Source organism: Ctenocephalides felis, unplaced genomic scaffold (genome assembly GCF_003426905.1).
Source record: "Ctenocephalides felis isolate EL2017-DRISC unplaced genomic scaffold, ASM342690v1 CF-g0.4_SCAFFOLD_01886, whole genome shotgun sequence".
In the NCBI taxonomy this organism is placed as follows: Eukaryota; Metazoa; Arthropoda; class Insecta; order Siphonaptera; family Pulicidae; genus Ctenocephalides; species Ctenocephalides felis.
The window spans coordinates 128,596,709-128,611,825 of NW_020538040.1; the positions used below are offsets into that span (position 1 = coordinate 128,596,709).

General features: G+C 30.1%; 1 protein-coding gene across 1 annotated transcript in view; it reads left to right on the forward strand.

Annotated features, from left to right (window-relative positions):
* The window catches only part of LOC113377223 (guanylate cyclase soluble subunit beta-1), a 155,895-nt gene that overhangs the window by 54,692 nt on the left and 86,086 nt on the right, over positions 1-15,117 (forward strand). The window lies entirely within an intron of this gene.

Consider the following 15,117-nt stretch of genomic DNA (forward strand, 5'->3'; position numbering starts at 1 on the left):
TTTCTATTTTCTGCACCTATTTGCTCTTTATTTCCGTGACGGCTGGACCTGCCTGCCATTCAAATCGGTTGATCCATGCGAGAAATGCTAAAATTTTATATTTCAGATTGAGTAAGTCAATCCATGGATTATCTATTAACCACAACAAACATCTTAGTAATGAGCAGTGTTCAGTACAGCTTAAAGAACACATAAAGTTCTGATTGTAAAATGTACGAAAAATTACGAAAACAAAATGTAATTACAAAAAGATTGCATTTCAAACAAAAAAAGTCTGATTTCTGAAAGAGAGAGCGTTGATACAATTTATTGTTTATCATGTTAAAAATACATATTTAGATTATGATTTTTTAACTTTGTTGTTCAACCTAAAATCTATGTAAACGTAAACAAGAATTTTACAATTTTCTGCTAATTATTAAAAACAGCTCTACCGGCCGTTGCACAAAACGACAAAACTAATCAACATTTGTCCTTATCGAATGGCTTATTAGCTTTTAAAACCGGTTTAGACATTTTTAAAACAACATCGACAAAAAGTCAAAAATCGGATCCACATACATACTTTTTTATATTTGGTCTCATTCTGTTCAGAATGACTTGAAACATCGAGAAAACAAAATTAGTAAATTGGATTTTCTGACGAAAGCAGTCTCCTCATTTGGGATATTAATAAATTCATTTTTGATTTGTTTGCGATTTCCATTGCTATTCCTTGGTGAAAAAAATCGTTTACCAATATGAGACTTGTGTTTTCAGTAATGAACGCCTAATTTTGTTGTATGGTCGTAACTTCGTTACACTGACACTATGATATTAACGAATAATAAATTTTCTTCGTTCGACTATGACTTTATGGATAATGTCTGGATATTTATCGTCAGAAATATAATTTTTATTATTAGACTATAATGCGGACACATTTTCTATCGAACATAAATGGATCTCATGACGATGTGACACTCGTAAACAAAGCATAACGGCGGAAACATCAATTGGGCGCGATATTATTTCGCGTACACTCATAAAATTGAAATTATACCACCATGTTGTATCATATCGTGTATGAAAACGACACTGGTTGTTTGCACAACTCTCGTATGAGAGACAATAAAACAGATTTTTAGAATATCTAGTATTTACTGCTCAACCAACCTCCAAGATCTCGCAATGTTCACTTCCCTCTACGTTAATAAAAACGCTTAACATTAAACCTAGACAATGCACGTATATTTACACCTGCTGCGCTCGGTCAAATTGAACTTCAATCAAAAAGCTATCTATTTTATTATTCAATTCAAATAATTATTGATTTATTGTTTAATGTACATGAAATAAAGACATTTTCGTGAAGTTTTATCTAATTTTATTTTTACAAAATTTTTAAAAGAAATTGTAAGAAAAAAACAAATAAAATTAAATATTTATTTAATTTTTACATTGTTTACCAATTATATTAGTCTGAAATGTATATTTGACGCAAGTATCTTATTGTTTCGCAAAATTTTATTTGGCAAGTTCTTCGTCCACACAAAGCCGAACTTATGAGCAGTATTGATAAAACTTTGATCTTCTTTGATTTTGAATATGCATCGCCTAACTAAAAAATTAGCTAAAACAAAAATGCTTTTAATCCTTCTGAAAAGGATGGGAATAATAGTGTCAGAATCATGTCCTTGTGGAGCATCAAGTGCATCATCTGAATACATCATACTAGAATGTAGTATATTTGAGGCAAACAGGGCTAAATTGTTAGAAGAACTGCACTCTATGAAAACACAGATCAAACCCTTTAATTTGACATCATTATTGCAAAATTTGAATTGTTATACTTACATGATTAAGTTTGTTAATAATAGTAAAGTTAAGATGTAAGTGATTAATATAATATATATGCTACTTATATATTGTATATTATATATGTGGCTAAATGTTATCAGAGGCCAATAAAAGAAATTAAAAAAATCCTTGTCTTCAAAATGTTGAAATATACCTAAAGTTGCCATCTACAATTTTTTGACTTCTTGTTACATTTCTTAGCCATTTGGTTTTCCACATTTTCATCAAATAATGTACTAATACAAAATGTAATAGTTTTCGGAGGACTTTTACTGGTTCCTCCTATTTCTATAGATGAATGTTTGAAACTTGGGAAAAGCATTTTTTCGGATTACTTTTATACACCGTGTGAGTGATATAATTTGATTCATACAATTTCTTCAAAATTTGTGAATGAATTTATTAGTTTCAGAACAACGAATTATCCAATTGAAGAATTGAACAATCTCTTTTCTTGTCATTTCCCAACTAAATAAACCAAATATATACATATTTACTATTGACTTTATCCAGAACGTTATCCTAAAGCCTGGTTCATTTGGTATCTTTTATATAGGTTTGCATCTACAATTTGACAAAAACAGCTCCTTAAATAAAATTATTGTCCACCGGTCAAAATGACAAACCGAGGTAGGCCACATGACAATTATTTTTCGGAAAATATAAAAAATAATTAAAATCAAAGAAAATATTATTTGTATATTCTAAGAAGTTATGCGCGAAGTTTGAAACGGTCAATTTGACCGGCGTTGGTAGGTTTGGTGTTAAAAATAGGAATCAAATTTATTGTTTATAACAAAAACTATCACGGTGTCTTTCTAATAGCAATTACAGTTTCTCTACCAGGTAATTATTATTATATTTAGCTTATATTGTACTCGGACATAAGTTTTTTTCTCCTTAAATTTATTGTAATATAAATATGTAATGTAGTGGGACACAAAGGTCTAATTTGACTTTCAGTAATTATTTAGTCTAAAATAAATAAACTTCATGACATCACATAACATACATGACACGTATGACAGAATCATACAAACAACTATTGAACTATGTTCAGTAAAATTTTTAGTTAATTCCTTATTATTGTAATATGTTCATTACTAGTTTTCTGAAATTGGTCATCTTTTCCTTAATGTTATATACAAATTTTATGCACATTTCCCTATCAACACGAATCGAATGAATTAAACAGATCGGTTGATCAGTGTTTCCAAAATCGTTGACAAAAACTTGTATCCACACACACACACACACGCACCCACATACATCCATTTTTCTAAAAATAAGGTATGCCAAAATTTTCAGAAACCTTTAAAACGTAATGATATGCAACGATTTTCATTTTCGATTTTAAAACATACCCTACGCGAAGTTAAAACAAACTGCTATCAACCAATAAGTATTAGGTTGTCAAATATCTCCCTTCCGCCTTTTTGTATTATAAACCAATGTATTATATAGCAAAAAAGCGGAAGGGAAATATTTGACAACCTAATAAAAGTATAAGCGAGTGTAAACTATATTTTAGTATCATTAATTTCATGCGATAATTTTGAAAATCATTGAATACATGATAATAAAAAAAGAGTGCGCGTAAGGTTCACACGCGATTGAAGTAAAACTTATTTGCTACTGTACAAGATGGCATTTAAGAAAAAATAAATACATCATATAACAATGTTGAATAATGTTTATTAGTAATATGGTAACACTCGTGATGCACACATTTATTAGTGTCAACCATTATACACATTTATATAATGATAATTTATAAATTATATTTATAATAGCAGCAAAAATATGTATAATATTTAAAAACAATAATGTAATTAAAGTCATACTTCAAATATGACATGATAGGTTTGTCATTGTAATTAGCATTGCTTATTAATAACTTCTATAATATTCGTTCACACAGTAGATTATGTTAAACAACGCCTAAATAAATAATGTTTTCGCAAACTCATCATGTAATTGTGTTTGAAGAACTTCATGTAATTAAAATTAACATACATTCATTGACTACTTATATTTTTTACTTTTTCGCTGGCGATATAATCTCATTCTTTGAACAGCTTTAATATTTGTTTTGCCTAAAAAATATTTTCTATTTAAATAACTTCAAAGATTTATAGAAATTACGAATAATATAGAAATTATTTCAATAGACTTATGTTTCACACACGGCTGCATTTGTTTTATTATTTTCATAATAATTATTTACAGGGGACAGGGTACAATATTCTTCTGATTAAGGCATTTTTCATTAAATCAAGATTTGTACTATGATGTAACTTTAAAATGTTTATTTATCTATGCCGATTTCCTTCTTGATATCGGTACGTATACAACGTTGAGGCCGGAACGCATACAACATTGAAGCCGGTACGCATACAACGACAGATCTTTATTCACATACGAGACGACTAATCACAATCGACCCGTATATAAATGATATCATCGAGAGCGAATGACGAATCTTTGGCACTCGACTCTTATCTTATCTGCCATAACGCACTTCCGTTGCATTTGTACTGATTTACACCCTAGCCGCGCCTAAAGAAGTTTTACTTCAATAACTTAAATAACATTGTGACGATACAAGTAGGCGTTTGTTCTCATAGAAAAAAACGAGTCATAACATTGTGATATTTTGTAATCGACCATTGTTTAGAGTTTTATACACTTATATAATTATTTATTATTATTAATGAAATTTACCAAATTGGTAAGTTCATACGAATGAATGAAAAACAAAATAAAAAATTGCACAAAGCGCTGATCAAGTTACTCTAGATATAACTACTGGTGCAATGTTTGGTATCATAACGCCAGCATAATTTTAACTAGATGAGCATCAGCGGGTCAAAAAAGGTAACTACTATCATATTCCTTTCCTGGTCTCTGTGGACGTGGCGGTGGTAGTAGTAGAGTACCATCCACTCTCACGACTGATAGGGAGTTGACGCCAGCAATTACATATCACACGGGCAGTAAAAGACGACGCCAAGAATCAAACTCTCCCTCTTCCTATAGGATCTGACTGTAAAATACTGTGTACACAATCTTCACTTCAAACATCAACTACTGGAAAAAAAACTATGCTGAAGAGACAAATCATCAAAGAAAGTCAACCTCCAACATCCATTCCCAGTAGACAGCTACAAACTATCCTTCATGACTTTCTCACTGGAGGGTATACTGAGCTGGCGTTAGTTTTATAGAGAGTAATAACAACAAATTCATGACATGGCGATATTTTGCATTTAAACATATTTTGAACGTTTGTATATTTATTAATTAAGGTATTCAAATATGACCTACAATTAGATAAAATAAATTAAAACTAGTGGGGCGCATGGTATTGTGCCTTAAGGAAAATTTCTGGAACTTCTGGTACCGTAATTAAACATTCGAAGAATAAAAATAATCAGTCCACAAAAATGACTATCAATAAATAATATAAAACAAAATCACAAAAAATGTGAAAACTTATCAGATTAAACGACGTTGTTTATATATGTTTGAATGAAATATATAAACAAAATCTAATTAAGCGGGCTTATTGTTAGAATGAACATATTTTATTTCAAATGCATCAATTTTTCGTTGGCGAAATACATGTATATGCACTGAGTTAATAATTTTATAGTTTATGCAGTATCAACAATCCAAACATAAAAAGTATTAAAAAATTTTTTTTAAAAAATATTACAGAAGTGGGTTTCGAACCCGATCAGTCTTGGCTTTCTTATCTACTAACGCGAACAGTGATGGATTAACCAGCTCAGCTATAACGACATGCTGACGCGCGACACTATGAGCGGATCTAATCATCTAATCGGATCTAATCAGAAATTCTACACTTTTTGCTCTGTATCTTTGAAACGGCTGGACCTGCCTTTACTAAAAACTAGTCAGTACGTCTCCACATCAATACGAATCGAATGTTTTTTGAATTATTCAAATTGGTTGATCGGTGTTCTCGAAATCGTCGACGAAAATTTGTATCCGCACACACACACACATACACACACACACATCCAGTTTTTCTGAGGTATGCCAAAATATTCAAAAACCTTTGAATCGTAGAGATATATACAATATTCAGTTTCGATTTTTTGTGATTACTATAACTTATCCTACGGGAAGATAACAAATCTGGCCTGATAGTTTTGTTGAACCATTAGATAGAAAATTATATTGCAGGTTTGCAGGATAAAACTAATTCACTTGATGAATTTTATAAAATATGTATTCACAAAACTAAGGCAAGTGGATACTCGATGAAATCAAAAGTATATATTATCGAAAGTTCTTGAAATCTTAAATTGTTTAAGTTTATATATTATTTCGACAGTACCAAGTAGAGAGAACGCGTGAACTTTTTCTTTCATCATTATTACCTAAGATGTTCTGGGTTGCCAAAATGTGTACAGACTCATAGTAACAATTGGTTAGGTAAATTTTACAACACAGCAGTTGAATCTCCTATTTCGCCTTAATCATATTGAAGTTATAAAACTTGTACTTTGATGTAAAACTTTAAATTAGATAGACAACTAACTCGAACTTCCAAAATTCTTTAACAAAGTAAGACTGTTTCGCACGATAAGCTAAAATCGCTTATTTACGATATTTTACATAGTAGAAAAAATATATAGTTATATTAGTGCTATATTCGTATTTCTAGAGTATAGATGCTTTTCGAAGATTTATTTTGATTGGTTTTATGCACTTCTTAAAAAACGATTGAACCTATCTTACTTTAATAATACGTAAAATAAAAAGTTTAAAATAAAATAAATATTGAGAAATATTTTTTGTCATTTTAGTACATTATGTTAAAATGCCAATTAAACCTGGTTTGAAGAACCGTCTATACTGAAATTTAACTAATATATTGACTGTTGTAATTAGAATATATAATGAACTAGATGCAAGCGATGTTTTGCCTCAGGGCAAGTTGCATAAACTTTCAGAAACAGGTTATAAACAACTATATATATATACTAAATCAATAAAAATTAAGACTTACATATTTAGTTAATTTCGAAAAAAATGCTTTATTAAAAATTTATCAATGTGATTTTAAATTATATTTTTTTAATTTTTATATTGATTATGTTGCGCAAACATGCACTTGTCTGTCCTAAATTATTCCAAACTAATGAGCAACCCATCGTTTCAAATATTACAATTTTTATAGGCCTTCAATATTTTAGGATGTCCATTTTTAGACTATGAACTCTGTTGCCAACAAAAAAATTGTTGGCATCAAATACAAAGAAACGGCCTGGCCAATATTTAGGTGAAGATATAATAAAATATGTAATCGAAACATTCTGCACTTGTTTACCATTTCTAAAGAAACGGTTCGGTCTTGCAAAACTTGAGAAAACAAAATTAGCAAGTTGGTTTCCTTCAAAAAGTCCACGATGTTTTCATCCTATTTTTTGACACTATCCTTATGTTAAAGCTTTTTAACTTCATTTAATTTCTTGAAATTTCAATAAAAGATATAAGTTTTTGGCTGAGATCCAAATTCGATATTAATACGTTTCTAAGATACATTCTGTCGTTTAAAAAGCGTAATATAATACATATAATAAAACGTATATCCGTGTGTGTTAATATTTGATTTTAATTTAATATCTCATTTTTTATACTTTTCTCATACATGTTTATTCATAGAGAAAAAACCTAGTGTTATGTAAAATAAATTAGGTATCCTAGTGGCTCAAAAATTACTTATACTCTACTAGGAGGTTAGATACTCGATTATGCAAGGACAATGTTTCAAATCGTATGTTACGTACAACCAGATATCAGTGATATCCGTTTTTACATGAAAATAAATATCCAAGTAAAAACGGCATCTTAGGACATTGTTATATATATACGAGGTCTGTTCAAAAAGTACCCGGAATTTTCGTTTTTTCAAAAAAATATTTATTTATTCGTCTACATTAATGTGGTCCCCTTCAAAGTAGTCCCCCCCAGATATAATACACTTATGCCAGCGTTTTTTCCAATTTTCGAAGCACCCTTGATATTCACTTTTTGATATGTCCTTGAGCACTCTCAGCGATTTTCTTCAATCGAGGAAAACCGCCGTCCTTTCATGGGTCTCTTCAACTTTGGGAATAGGAAAAAGTCACACGGAGCCATATCTGGTGAATTTTTGCACTTTGCAACACTTTATTTCATTTTTTACGCAAAATTTAATACAAATTCTTTGACTTTTCAATTCTTCCATTGTAAAAATCGCCGAGCTCAGAAAAACACGTCGAACCTTAGCGACTACCACAGACAAAGTAAACAGTGAATATAGCTGAAAATTTCATCATACTTTAGGGGCATGTATACCAACACAATAAAAAAAAATTTTGACAATCAGACACTCCAGACCCGCGAAATTTAATTATTAGTAATTCCGGGTACTTTTTGAACACACTTCGTATATATATATATATATATATATATATATATATATATATATATATATATAGGGTGATTTTTAATATGGACAGTTTCGATTTTCTTTGCTCCCAGTGGTTCAAATGGTTTCAAATTGATAAAAATAAACTCTCTGTAAGTTTAAGCTCTTTATATTAACTTTTAGATAGAGCGCAATTGAACCAAAGTTGTGTATGAAATTAGCATAGATAAAATTTCAAAATTTTTAAATCTTAACTTACTTGGAGCGATAGTATTGCCCACAACATTAAAAAACATTAGAAGAAAAATTATCGAAGATGTTTGGAAAATATGAGCTTCCAAGTGCAACCTAGCGCTTTGTAAACTTATGGGCATTTTTCGGTTGTGATTAACCTTTCTAGGTTAATCAACTGTGATTAACATTTCTAGGACCGCAGTTAAAAATAATACCACAGTTGCACCAAGTTTTCATAAATTGAAACTTTTTGTTGAACTATGAAATCTAAAATCTGTCGACAAGTTTAGACATCAAAAGTTGGCGCAATTAATCAGGATTGTAAAAAGGTAAAATACATAAATTCACAATTACAAAAGAACGAGTAAAGGAATAAAGACCGAAGAATAAAACCAAATTTGCTAACGTACTCAAATGTTTTTGTTCCTCATAAGCTCTTGGTAGATACCTAATTTTATTATTAAACTATGAAAGATTGAAGAATATACTAACGCCACTATTACCAAAAACAACAAAAATAAGTAAAATTAATGAAATAACTAGCTGTAAGTGGAAATCTGTCTTAAGGCAATTAAGGCATCGTGCCTTGAGGCAAATTGCAGGAACTTCCCGTATCAAAAATTATTATTTTTCTAAAAACAATTAACATTTTTGAAAAAATTTTACTTCGAAAAAATTAGATTTTTGAGAAACTATAAATTCGACAAAAAATTACTTTCAAAAAAAAATTTTTTTTTTGAAAACAATTTTTTTTTTTTGAAAAGAAAAATGTTTTCTTCATTTTGATATATTTTGGAAATTCTGAACTTTTAAGAAAACTTTCAAAGCAATCGTACTGCTTGAATTGCATAGAGACGAAATGTCAAAGCGCGCAAGTGCTGCGCCGCCGTCTAACGCATAAGCATTGGTACGGAACCCATAGAAATGTAAAACTAGCTGTAAGTGGAATTCTGTCTTAAGGCAATTAAGGCATCGTGCCTTAAGGCAAATTGCTGGAACTTCCCGTACCAAAAATTATTTTTTTTTTAAAAAACGATTAACAATTTTGAAAAAATTTTACTTCGAAAAAATAAGATTTTTGAAAAACTATAAATTGGACAAAAAATTACTTTTTTTTTGAAAAAAAAATTTTTTTTCGAAAAAAAATTTTTTTTTTATTTTTTTTTTTTTGAAAAAAAAAATATTTTCCTTATTGTGACATATTTTGAAAGATCTAAACTTTTTTTCAAAGCAATCGTACTGCTTTAACTGCATAAAGACGAATTATCAAAGAGCGTAAAGCGCCACGTCGCCGCCTAACGCGTAAACACTGGTACGGAACCCATAGGACTGTAAACCAAATTCATACTTATTGTTAAAATCTCTATAAAATATCTGATAATTTGATGTGCATATGTCTAATGATCATTTTTGGCCGCCAAATGGCATTTTTTTTTACTTTTTTCATTTGATCTCCGAAACCGTTAGACCTGCCTTCATGAAAATTTAATCAATTCTTCATCTTGTCAATACAAGTAAAATGTTTTTTGAATTATTCAAATCGGACGCTCCGTTCTCTTAAAAACTGAGTTACCGTTTTCGGCACTTTTTGCCCCGTATCTTTGGAACGGCTAGACCTGCCTTCGCCAAAAACTAATCAGCACGTCTCCTTATCAATACGAATCGAATGTTTTTTGAATTATTCAAATCGGTTTATCCGTGTTCCCGAAATCGTCGACGAAAATTTGTATCCGCACATACATACACACACGTACATACACACACGTACATACATACACACACACATACACACACACATACACACACACATACACACACACATACACACACACACACATACATCCATTTTTTCTAAGGTATGCCAAAATGTTCAGAAACCTCTGAAACGTAAAGATATATAAAAATTTTCATTTTCGATTTTTTTGCGATTACTATAACTTACCCTACGGGAAGTTAATTAATAATACGGGCCTAGTTCAACTTAGATGTATTTATTGAAATGGAAATCAGATAAGAAAATACCACTTTTTATTATATTGAATGTTCAAACTGTTTATCATATGTAATCGGTATATCACGCTCGACTGTCTCAACAGCCTGGTACTACAAGTGGTACAAACTGATTATGCTATAAGATGCTGAAAATTAAAATATTAAAAATGTAACGCATTTTATTACAATTATAATATTTATTTTTATGTAATTATAATTTACAGATCATAGAATATTTTAATTTAATAATATAACCATGATAAAATAGATTTACAAATATATTGTTAATGACAAAAACAAAAACTAGCTGTAAGTGGAATTCTGTCTTAAGGCAATTAAGGCATCGTGCCTTAAGGCAAATTGCTGGAACTTCCCGTACCAAAATTTTTTTTTTAAAAACGATTAAGATTTTTGAAAAAAATTTACTTTGAAAAAATAAGATTTTTGAGAAACTATATATTGGACAAAAAATTACTTTTTTTTGAAAAAAAAAAAATTTTTTTTATTTTTTTTTTTTAAAAAAAAAATGTTTTATTTTATTTTGACATATTTTGGAAGATCTAAACTTTTTTTCAGAGCAATCGTACTGCTTTAACTGCATAAAGACGAAATATCAAAGCCCGTAAGCGCCGCATCGCCGTCTAACGCGTAAACATTGGTACGGAACCCATAGAAATGTAAAAAAAATTTATACTTATTGTTAAAATCTCTATAAAATATTTGATAATTTGATGTGCATATGTCTAATGATCATTTTTGACCGCCAAATGGCATTTTTTTTACTTTTTTCATCAGATCTCCGAAACCGTTAGACCTGCCTTCATGAAAATTTGATCAATTCTTTATCTTGTCAATACAAGTAAAATGTTTTTTGAAATATTCAAATCGGACGCTCCGTTCTCTTAAAAACTGAGTTACCGTTTTCGGCACTTTTTGCCCCGTATCTTTGGAACGGCTAGACCTGCTTTCGCCAAAAACTAATTAGCACGTCTCCTTATTAATACGAATCGAATGTTTTTTGAATTATTCAAATCGGTTGATCCGTGTTCCCGAAATCGTCGACGAAAATTTGTATCCGCACATACATACACACACGCACATACATACATACATACATACATACATACATACATACATACATACACACACACCACACACACACACATACATCCATTTTTTCTAAGGTATGCCAAAATGTTCAGAAACCTCTGAAACGTAAAGATATATAAACATTTTCATTTTCGATTTTTTTGCGATTACTATAACTTGCCCTACGGGAAGTTAACAAGCTATTTGTGCTATTTGTGCAATTTGTTGCAACGCTGTAAACAAAGTGCCGGTTGACTCTTGCAATGCGCAAAATAAGTTTAACCCTTTTGCTTTATTGACTGCATCTGCCCTGCCCTTTTCCTAGTTAAAGTTAAATCTTTGTAGCAATTTTTTATTATTTTATGAGACTTCCTTGTCGATTTTATATGATTTTAGAATGTATTTATTTGATGAAGTATGATACTGAACTTGTTTTTTTTAAAAAAGCTGGTCAATAATTATTTCTCTGAATTTGAATATATTCAAATTACAGTTCAAATTACAATTCAAATTACAGTTCAAATTACTACGCATTCGCAGAAAAAGTTCCGAATTTTTCTATACCATTTAATGGTCAATAACCCGACAGCTGTTCCGACGTCTACGCCTTTTTTGCATTGTTATAATCGAATACTTATAATGGCTTTATTTTGCCATTTGTTGCTTGTATCAAATTGCATCAACGATGGTTTGAAGTTGTCAGCATACTTTGCACACATCTTTTATCTATTCATTATAAAAATTTTATTCCGCTGCGATTTTCCAGATTTATCAATTCGCCACGTTTTTGCTTATGTTTGGTCTAGGGTGATAAGTTTTTTCTGTTAATTTTTACTGTACCACACACAAATGTAGTATTATCCAATAGATGTTGACCTAGAGCGACACTAGTGTAAAAACTATCAATGAATTTGAGAGTGTGCGCCTCTCAAATAACAAGCCATTTAGTAATCTCATTACTACATCTTAAAAATGGCATTTTTCGATCATCGTATTATTTTTTTTTGGCATACATTTTGATATTATATGTGTAGCCTTCCGATAAATATAATCTATACAATTTTATGCCATACATGAGTCGCTTCCTTGGGATGTTTTGATGAAAACCTAGAAGTCCTCCCCACGGAACCATATCCTCATCGATAAAATTTTTTGAAAGTATGCACAATTGCTTCTACAATGTTATGAATTTTGTATAATTGGTTTGGAGTGGCTCTAGTTTTATCCGCAAATATGAATACTTTAGTATAGATAAAAATCCATCACGTCTCGTTCGCGTACATGTCGCTTTTAGACCAGTACAAACGAATTTCTGGTAATTGCACTATATCCATGATGAGCAATATGCCACTAAAAGTATTCATTTCATCACTTATAACAGACTGCCAAGGTTGCAGATGCATTCTATTGCTAGATGATGAACCATTTATACATTGTGTAGCATACTTATTGGTGTCTCCAATTATCAGATCTAATATGTAATCTGTAAAAAAAAGTTTATATTAAGCAAATGCATTATTGCAGTCAATATTTTCATGTAAAAACTCTTCATTTCTAGAATATTCATTTTTTGTAAAAGTTCTTTCTTTTACGCTCTGCCATTCTTCATCAACATTCTTATTCAGTGATTTCGACTCTAAATATTTTTCATCAGTTGATCATTCATCCTATTCACTATTTACACAAAGATTTCTTTCATCTGAAGATGAAGATAGTATTCTGGATGCCCTTCTCTTGCTCATATTTATATATTCATCACAATCACTTATTACCAGTTAATATTTTTAGACAAACGAGATATTTTTCTTGAATTCTCATAATGAATCTGAACCTTTTGTTCAATGAGGTTCTTTGCTGTAGAGTACAGAGCAATTAAAATTACTTCATTGAGGAATTTCTTTATATAAATATTTTATTTGTCAATTTTTAGATCTTGCGGTCACTTTTTTTTCAGTCTTCTGATGAAAACTGTTTGGCAGATCTTTTATTAGTGTGTTTGGATGTATTGGCCTTTGATGATATTTCATGCTTCTTTCTTTGATAACCATCTGAACATATTTGATGTTTAGATCACAGACTGCCAAGGTTGCAGATGCATTCTATTGCTAGATGATGAACCATTTATACATTGTGTAGCATACTTATTGGTGTCTCCAATTATCAGATCTAATATGTAATCTGTAAAAAAAAGTTTATATTAAGCAAATGCATTATTGCAGTCAATATTTTCATGTAAAAACTCTTCATTTCTAGAATATTCATTTTTTGTAGAAGTTCTTTCTTTTACGCTCTGCCATTCTTCATCAACATTCTTATTCAGTGATTTCGACTCTAAATATTTTTCATCAGTTGATCATTCATCCTATTCACTATTTACACAAAGATTTCTTTCATCTGAAGATGAAGATAGTATTCTGGATGCCCTTCTCTTGCTCATATTTATATATTTATCACAATCACTTATTACCATGTTAATATTTTTAGACAAACGAGATATTTTTCTTGAATTCTCATAATGAATCTGAACCTTTTGTTCAATGAGGTTCTTTGCTGTAGAGTACAGAGCAATTAGAAATTACTTCATTGAGGAATTTCTTTATATAAATATTTTATTTGTCAATTTTTTAGATCTTGCGGTCACTTTTTTTTCAGTCTTCTGATGAAAACTTGTTTTGGCAGATCTTTTATTAGTGTGTTTGGATGGTATTTGGCCTTTTGATGATATTTCATGCTTCTTTCTTTGATAACCATCTGAACATATTTGATGTTTAGATCTCGGTGATTTTTTTCGTTGAAGATACACCAAGGCTCGTTTACTTTGGCTCATAATAATTTTGATTATAGTCTTTGGATGATTTTTATATTGGACGTGCTCGCACATGCCCACAGCTCGATACCGAATGTTCATATTGGCACTATTACTGCTTTGTAAATGAGGATCTTGTTCTCGTATAAAATCTTAGAGCATGTCTGAATTAGACAGTTTCACGTTCACGTTCATATTTACTTTATCAATCCACGCATAGTTTTTGAAAATACTATATATTTCTATTTGAGAAACTGAAAAAAGTGGTTTTCACTGACATCTTTTGAAACAAGTTTAATTTTGAATAGATTCAAATAATTTATAGACAGAGGGCGAAAACAGTCTTATAAGAGTATGGAACAACGCTTATTCTTTCAGAATTAATAAATTTATTCGATTTTGGTTTTTATATCAAGATTGACAAGATTACTTATAAGATTAAAAGATCTTATATAATTATAATTATTTGCTTATAAGATTATGAGATCTTATATAATTATAAGTTATGTCTAAACCTTCTATATCATACGTATTATTTCAAGCATAAAATTATGGGTTTGGGAATTTGTGACTTTGAATTGTACCACAGATTAAAATATTTTAAAATCTATTTGTTAAACACAAAAAATCTCTTTAAAACACAATTTTATAACTAGAATTACTGAAAATATTTTTTGAATTTGTATAATAAATGTAGTAGTGTTTACTCTTA